Genomic DNA, 9,285 nt, shown 5'->3' with positions numbered 1-9,285 from the left:
GTGAAGATTGATATAATTAGGACTAATGGACCGGCAACCAATTATTACACTAAGTGGTTTATGATCTGATTTAATGTACAGCATAATATTATATACCTGTATAGTGAGAGCCTCAGTCAATAGGTGCTTTTTGAAAAGAAGCAATATAAATGGGGGCTTAAATACATATAAATGTGTTTATAAAGCACAACTTGGAGTCCTCATGCATCTTAAAGTGAGTGTGCTTTAAAACTATTACCTAACAAACACTTTGTAACAGTGAAAATAACACCACTAAGTTTTTAGTGTCATGTCAGTGAACATCTTAGTAGATGCTGTACAATATCTGCAAAGAATCTAAAATTAGATTTTAACGTGGCAATTTTTCCATAATAAGAACAATACTGTGCAAAAGGTTTTAGGCAGGTTTGGAAAAAATACTGTAAAGTAAGATTCCTTTAAAAAAAATTGACATGTTTATAGATTTATCAATTAACAAAATATAAAGTGAGGGAACAGAAGAAAAATCTAAATCAAATCAATATTTGGTGTGACCACCCTCTACCTTCACACAGCATCAATTCTTCCTGGTACACTTGCAGAAGGTCAAGGATTTTGTAGGCATCAGGTGAATGATTAAACAGTTATACCAGACAGGTGCTAATGATCACAAATTCAATATGTAGGTTGAAAAACAATCATTAACTGAAACATAAACAGGTGGGTAGGAGGAATACAACTGAGTGATGTCTAAGTGCCAAACTCATCTAACAAGGTGAGGTTGCTGAAGACAGTTTACTGTCATACACCATGGCAAGACTGAGTACAGCAGCAGATGAAAGACACATCATGCTTACTTCCATTCGCAATCGAAAGATATCCAGCAGTGCCATCAGCTCAGAACTGGCAGAAAACAGTGGGACCCTGGTACACCCATTTGGTGTCCAGAGAAGTCTGATCAGAAGTGGCCTTCGTGGAAGACATGTGGCCAAAAAGCCATACCTCAGACATGGAAACAAGGTCATGTGACTGAACTATACATAGAAACACAGGAACTGGGGGTGCAGAAAAATGGCAGCTTTTGTTCTGGACAGATGAGCCAAATTTGAAATACTTGGCTGTAAAAGAAACAACACAGTTTGTTCGCCAAGGGCTGGAGAGCGGTACAAGAATGAGTGTCTGCAGGCAACAGTGAGGCATGGTGGAGGTTCCTTGCAAGTTTGCGGCTGCATTTCTGCGAACAGAGCTGGAGATTTGTCAGAATTAATGGTCTTCTCAATGCTGAGAATTGCAGGCAGATACTTATCAAGCAATCCAATCAGGGATTTTGCAGCATGATAGCGATCCCAAACATCTTCTGCGTAAAGAATAGTCATGGAGGATTCCTGGAAGTCATGGTATGATCCCCACAGAGCCCTGATCTACTTAGCGTAGTCCAAGATGTTTGGGCCAACTTACTTGAGTTCCTTCAAAAACTATGTGCAAGTATACCAAGAAGAATTGATGCAGTTTGGTGTGACAAAGGGTGGTGACACCAAATATTAATTTGATTTAGATTTCTCTTCTGTTCATTCACATTGCATTTTGTTCATTAGTAAATATAATCTATTAACCTGTCTATTGTTTAAGCATTCTTACTTCATACCGTTTTCCACACCTACCTAAAACCTTTGCATTACTAGCCATGTTTCTATCCAGCTGTCAAGCAACTTTTAAGCAGACTTTTCAAATGTCGCAAAAATGAAAAAATAAGAAATTAGGTGTGTTTCCATCAGCAGGTTTTGAGCGAATAAACCAGGCAATGGCAAACATAGTTACGTCAGTAGTTGACGTTACACACGGCTGTAATAAACAAGGTGCATGGGTTCCAAAACAGAAACAAGATCAGTTGCACGGACCTGAGGACCATGGACCTGCACGTAATGGGAACATCTGGCAAGACGCCAACAGCGGAAACAGCTGATCAGATGAGAGTTGTGTGGAGTTACAAGTTCACTACGTCGGAACTTATTCGGCAAAAGTGTTTCCATCTCCATGTGGTGCATTAACTTTTTGGGGAAATTAAGGAAGTTTTTACGAATTTTATATAATTTTTATATATATATATACACCATTAGTCACCATAAGTGAGGGTGTATAAGAACAAAGGTAATTTGGGCTTTCTGTTTTTTGGACAGAGCCAGTGAACGATAAAGCAAAGATGTCCGATTAGTAAGAAAGTTACAGTAATCAGGACATGTGCAATAGCATGTAAATAGGACTTAATCTTGGAAATGATTCAGGTGTGATTGAAATTGTATTTAACCACCAAATATTGCCTTTATAAAACTGCTATATTTTTTTCATCTTGTTTGACATGAAACCATTTTGTGCCTAGGTTTTTGAAGTCCTCCAATCTTTTATATTATCTAGGCAGTTGCTTTAAAGTTGTTTTGGTTTGAAGGGGGATAAAACAGAGTGTCAAAGTGAAGAGTGTGAAAGAGATATTGTATTTTTGAGTGATGTGGCCTTGTGGGAACCTGTAAATTAAGAAGACGGTTGGCCCTTAAACCAAATCTTGGAGGACGCCACATGAGAAAGGGTAGATGAGGATATGAATAACTTGCCAATGCAGACTGTCTCGGCTCTATTGGATAAATGCGTTCCAGTCCAAAGGTGGAACTGAGATCTGAGAACTGAGTTTTACAAAAAACAAGAAAAAAAAAAACAAAATAGCAAAGGAGTGAAAAATGCTTCTCTGTGAGTATGCATGCAAGAAAATGCTTCTCTGTGATGTGTGCATGAAAGGAGAAAAACATGAAGCTGTGTATGATGATCAAGAAAATACACTGACTAATTGTGGTAAAAACAAGTTAAAAGTTTAATAGGAAAATGTCAAGAGGTCAACCCTAAACTAATGTGGGACTGACTGACTGATGTATATAGACAGATATCAGTTACGACCAATGAAGATGACATTAGTGACTGAGTTTAATTTCTAAAAAATTGTTTAATCAAAGGTAATGAAATACTTGCTAAATTACTAGGTGATTGACTAATTGATGCATTCAATCATTCATTCATTGTAAACACACCCGGATCATCATCTAAATTTTTTCACGTTAGACAGCAATACTGGCACCCTTGTGACAATGTTGATGTACTCAGCACAGCATAAATATTAATCTTGCAACTATAATCTTTTCCACTATAAGGAATTTGTCAGACACAGCTGTATCCTCAGGGAGTATGAGAAGCTTGTGATTGCATTTACTCCACTTGATTTGCTTCTGGCACAATGATGTGTTTAAAATGTCATCACACAGTCTGTAGTTTTTTTTTTCTTTAGGGCACAGACCACTGCAAACCAGCAGTACACATTTATGGGGATAAATGTGTGGATTAAAATTGTTGTGACATCTTAAATCCACAAGGGAGAGGTATGTGTTTTTAACAGAGACAGTTTGTTAATGGATTTAGGCACTTATGTACACGTAACAGAAGTTTTCATCTGCTGAAAGAGTAACTTGAACTCAGTTAGGTGGCCCATTACAGTTAACTCTTGATCACCACAAACTGTCATCAAACATGAACTGATTTAAACAAGGTTTTTCAAATAAAATTATACAATTTATACCAATACTTGTAGTAAGTATCCAGATAGCTTATGGAGTTTTCTGTAATCTATTTAATATATACATGTGGCATACTTTCAACAAGGTGTTGGAAATATTCCTCAGAGACTTTGGTCCATATTGACATGATAGCACCACGCAGTTGCTGCAGATTTGTTGGCTGCACAACCATGATGTGAATCTCCCGTTCCACCACATCCCAAAGGTGCTCTATTGGATTTAGATCTGGTGACTGTTGAGGCCGTTGGAGTACAGTGAACTCTTTGTCATGTTCAAGAAACCTGTTTGAGATGATTTGAGCTTTTTGACATGGTGCATTATCCTGCTGGAAGCAGCCATCAGAAGATGGGTACACTGCGGTCATAAATGGATGGACATGGTCAGCAACAATACTCAGCCAGGTTGTCGCGTTTAAACAATGCTCATTTGGTACCAAGGGGCCCAAAGTGTGGAAGAAAATATACCACACATCATTACAACACCATCAGCCTGAACCGTTGATTCAAGGCAGGATGGATCCATGCTTTCTGACCCTACCATCTGAATGTCACAGCTGAACCCGAGACTCATAAGATCAGGCAACGTTTTTCCAATCTTCTCTCTGCTCAGTTTGAACTTCATCAAGTTGTCTTGACCACGTCTACATGCCTAAATGCATTGAGTCGCTGCCATGTGGTGGGCTGATTAGCTATTTGTGTTAACAAGCAATTGAGCAGGTGTACCTAATAAAGTGGCCAGTGAGTGTTATTTGATCTATAAACTAAGCTAACAAAACTGTTTATCCTCAATGATTCACTCTTCAGGATGTATTTTTCTGAATTACGATTATCCGCAATACTTTTAATTAGAAAAAAAGTGGACCTCCATTTTTAATTTCCTGTCAAACAGCAAAGAGTGTCAGAACAATATGTCAGATTATAAGAAGTGGGTATATGTCATTTCACAGGGCATCAGAGAGAATATGACAAGTGTCCAGTTTCTCAAACTGCATCACTGGCTCAGCAAAACCTCTATATTGCTCCTCTTGCATGAGTATGAGTCTTTGTATTACTTGCTTCTCATGAGCCCAAGGCGTGTGGGAATGTTTAGCAATGAGCGTGTAATGTTCATGCTCAGCTCGACTGGTTATTGTCTACTGATGACACTAGTGCGCGCCCCCCCGCACACACACCTTCCTGATGTCAGAATGGGCAGAGCTGTGTCCGACAGTTCTTATAACTTTCCCAAACTAACAATCCAACAATCGCACCCACTTCCCACAATGATTTGCGAGGTCTGTGAAAATATGCAGGGTTTGAACTTTTCCAGAAACACCTTCAGCTGTTGGACGACATGTTGTGCAAACTAGTTGATTTTAAGCATATTTGCTTTAAAGTTAGATCGTAATGAAATGGAAATTACTGCTATCAGCTTCTCCACCATTTTTAAAAGCACTTTTACATAGTTGAGTGGAATAGGAAACAATGTTCCATTTCCATGGGGAATGGGAGTAATGCAGCTCTGTCTGTCTTCTGTAATCACAGAATTTCCTCCCTCTACACACTAATTTGCATTCTGTTATTCGAGGACTTTGTCAGGGATCAATGTGGCATTTACTTCGTAATGGAACTCTGTAATAGTCCAAATGAAGATGAAGGACTCAGCCATCCTATTGACACGTTACTGTTTTGTTTGCTTCCATTGTCTTTAACAATGTTATGAAAATAGGGATTTATAAGACTGATCCATATTCTACTGTGTCCCACATGATTATCTTATTTCTCAGTACAAAAGGGTACCACTTAACATATTCAGTTCATGGTGCTAGTCATGAATTTCAGAAGAATCCCATCATAGTAGTTCCAGGCTTATTCGTAGAGTTCAGTTTTCAGCTGTGAACATTCAACATTCAAGCTTCATGAAGAGCCCTTAAGGCTTTCACACAACAGTCCTGAAGAACCTGAGTTTGATATTTCTTTCCACCATAAAGCATTCATATCAGCATCTTTTACCTATTTGTCAGTATTCCAAGTTATCAGGGATATAAATAAATAAATATATATATTTTGTGTGTCAGCACAAAATAATAAAGGTACAGCTTCAAGGGGTGTTCTGTTCAAACTACAATAAAACTACTGAAATAACAAAGAAGTACACATTATGAAGAAACAAGGCGAGGTGGAACTTGTTTCACTTTACGACTGAGCTACTATATCAGCGCAACGCGGAAGAAAGAGGAAACCACTGGTGTATAATCACTGGACGAAAACAAACTACTGTGGAAAGAGACTGTTCAGAAAGTTATTATACAGTCTATATTTATAGAGCATACGCAAACGAGAGCATGATAGGACATTCAGTTGTTTGGGCTGGACATTGGATCTTGATCGGATCCTAATGTGGATACTGGAGACACATTAATACCAGGTGTGAATGTATTTAGGTTAAAGTCATATCTAAATACAATCTGGACACAAGAGCCACTTTAATTCCAGGAGTAAATGGCCCGATATCCCCCGATAGCTTCACCATGCTGTTCACACAATCCAGCAAGTATTGGAGGGATTACTTTGAAATATGGCACAGATATTCACATGCCCACTTAGGATGATTTGTAACTTTGTGGATCTGGTAACCGTTCATCTAGTTCCACCAGCAAGTCAATACTTTGGTTTATGCGCAAATACCTGCAAAACTAATGACATTCCCCTCAGCCTCAGCTGTACTTTGTGTTATGTGCTAAATATCAAATGTTTGCATGCTAATGTGCTAAACTAAGATGGTGACCATGGTTTACCTGCTAAAAAAAAAAAAAAAAAAAAAAAAACCATCCTCTCTCATGCCTCAGTACAATCCTTACAGAACTGCTTGCATGGCTGTGATGAGAGAGATAAAATTTGTTTATTTGTTTACACTTGAATGCTTCTTTGTATTAAAGAGATGGCATAAAGAAAGTATCTTCAGGATCCTCGCATGGCCAAATGGATCCTGGTGACTGATTGCATTGAGCCAAAAACACAGCCTGACACTGATTTAATACTCCACCACATTTTGACTTACTTAACATTTCATTCCTGGCTCCAGAAAGCACTTAAATACTCATTCTGTTACACATCACCTCTTCTCACGACTGCGTCTTCATTATGATATATGGAGTGGACAATCAATTAAAGATTTTCAGCAAAGACCTATGCCAGATGTCTGTTTTAGCCACAATGAGTTTATATCCAGGTGCTGATTGAGGATATATCTCTGTCTCAACAACTTTAGCAGAGAGATGAAGCATGTTACTCTAATCACAGATGCTGCAGAAGCTGGACCTCCAGTCTGATGTAGGGACTGGGGCTCTTGTAGGAAAGTTTCCCCAATGTGTCTGGGTCCTACATGTGCTAACCGCTGAAACCAGAACAAAACCACCACAGTAGACTGTAAACACAAAGGGTGTGTGTGTTGGAGAGCCTTCTGCCAGCTCTTCACACCGACATGTCCTCTAAGGAGTGATGAATGATCCACTGAGGAGTTTCTCGGCAGTCAGAGAAGCACATGTAGCATATACGTGGGGTTACAGAAGATAAGGTTTTGACTCAAGGGAGGTGTTGAAAAGGCAAATAATGAGACTGAGGCCGATAATTTTTTTGGTGTTGGTACCATATTTTATGTGGAAACAAAAATAATACCCAAAATATTAACAATCTGCAGAAATGTTGGTTTTGATAAAGTACACTTTTTTCAGTTCCAATTCAGTTCCGTTGACTCAGTAGTTCACAGAAACAATAAACAAAATACAGCAACAAATTGAGGAGTACTCAGATTTAAGGACAGTCACAACACACTATAGGACATTTTCTTTTGTTCATGAAAGTAGTCCATAAGCCAAGGCTTACTGAATGGCTGTGTGTGAGAATGAGAGTGGAGGGGGTGAGCAAAGCAACAGCCTCCAACCAAACCCACAGGGGCCGATGAGGTTGTTGGGGCAGGTTCTGTTCCAGGTAGTAGTAGCTCGCCTGCAACTGGCCTGCATTAAATAAACAGAACCCATGGTTTAATCACTACTCATTAGTTTATCCACTAGCTAGTTTTATCTTCTATATTTTGTTTTATGTGTACACAATGGCATCCAAAATATGGCATAAGTAGTTGTTAAATGACAGCAACTTGTACAAAAAGTACTTAAATGCATGTAAACACCCAGAAAGGATTTACAACATTCCATTCAATACAATTGATAATCTTGTCACTCAGTATGTAAATAAACCATTTAAATACTTAAACAAAGCCATAGCATTGAAAACAATGCATTATCATTCATTGAACCCAATAAAAACTCCATAGGAGCAATGGAAAGCAAATGCTACTAGCATTGCTAATGCTACCAACCACCACAGCCCATTGAATTACATTGAGATGGCTAATGCTATTAGCTAGTGGACACAACAACAACAAACAGACTCACCAATTCCCACAGATATTCGACACACCACGGCACCAGTCGTCTTCTAAAGACCACGGTAGTGGGCACTACAAATACATAATCGCATGCTAGAGTCAAACAAGCACTTAAGACGGAAAATAAGTGAAAATAGCATTGTTTGTGTAGAGACATACCGAGTGCACCTGCTCCGGTGGCTTCCCCATCACACTACTGATTGGGGAAACTCACCTCAGCTTGTAAAACGCGCTCGAGTGCTATGATAGGTTGAAAGCGTTCATTGAAACTACCATGTGACTCAAGGGTGTGTCTGGTGGTGTGTTCAGGTGACTCAAAAAAAATGGGACCATGGAATTTTAACCTGGGTTACACACAGATGCTCAAGTTTGTCCAGTCCAAATACTTTCTAAATATATTTTCAAAATGATCTGCTCCCTGAAGCTTCCCTGGGAGAAACTGTTTAGCTTGACAATTTTTGTATCTTTGACTCATGCTACAATGCAGAGATAAAGTTGTGTCTTGATGTAGGATGGACAAACAAGTTAGAGAATATTAAAGAAAGCTGGGGGACAGAATCGTTTTTAACATATGGCAGATCAATCTTACTATAATAATAATCTTTATTTGTAGAGCACTTTTCAAAAACAAGTTACAAAGTGCTTTAACAAGTTTAAAGACAATAATACAAAAACAATACAAGATGAAAGCATGAAAACATTGAAAAGACTAAAATACACATTTAAGATAAACATAAAATTAGTAAAATAGAATAAAATAAAAGGTCAATAAAATAAAGTCAAATAAGATCGGGAAAGGCTCTCCTATAAAAGTATGTTGAGTTCACTGACTCAGCTGACCTGATTTCCTCGGGCAGGCTGTTCCAGAGCCTCGGGGCCCTGACAGCAAACGCTCTGTCCCCTTTAGTTTTCAGTTGAGACTCTGGAACAGACAACAGACCTCTGCCCAAGGATCTCAAGGTACGTGCTGGTGTGTATGGGACTAAAAGTTCAGAAATATAACAAGGCGAGAGGCCATGAAGAGCTTTAAAAGTGATCAATAGAATTTTAAAGTCAATTCTAAAACATACTGGGAGCCAGTGTAATGATGCTAAAATAGGAGTAATGTGATCATATTTCTTTGTTCTGGTTAAAAGCCTGGCAGCTGAGTTCTGGACAGTCTGGAGTCGATCAGTAGATTTTTGGGTTAAACAAGTGAAAAGGCTGTTGCAATAATCCAGGCGTGATAAGATGAAGACGTGTAAAATGGTCTCGGTGTCCTTAAAAG

The 9,285-nt window shown here is 38.7% G+C and overlaps 1 long non-coding RNA gene across 1 annotated transcript; it reads right to left on the bottom strand.

Annotated features, from left to right (window-relative positions):
- Window positions 1-7,202: 7,202 nt before the first annotated feature.
- Window positions 7,203-8,216, bottom strand: LOC119900000. Its single transcript, XR_005443979.1, has 3 exons — window positions 8,178-8,216; window positions 8,026-8,090; window positions 7,203-7,587 (listed from the first exon to the last, which is right to left on the bottom strand). It is a non-coding gene; the product is annotated as an uncharacterized LOC119900000 (long non-coding RNA).
- Between the last annotated feature and the right edge of the window lie 1,069 nt (window positions 8,217-9,285).

Source organism: Micropterus salmoides, unplaced genomic scaffold (assembly GCF_014851395.1).
Source record: "Micropterus salmoides isolate LMB-PRFRI ecotype aquatic unplaced genomic scaffold, ASM1485139v1 Ms_hic_scaffold_12, whole genome shotgun sequence".
Taxonomy (NCBI): Eukaryota; Metazoa; Chordata; class Actinopteri; order Centrarchiformes; family Centrarchidae; genus Micropterus; species Micropterus salmoides.
This window is presented reverse-complemented; position numbering and strand designations above follow the sequence as displayed.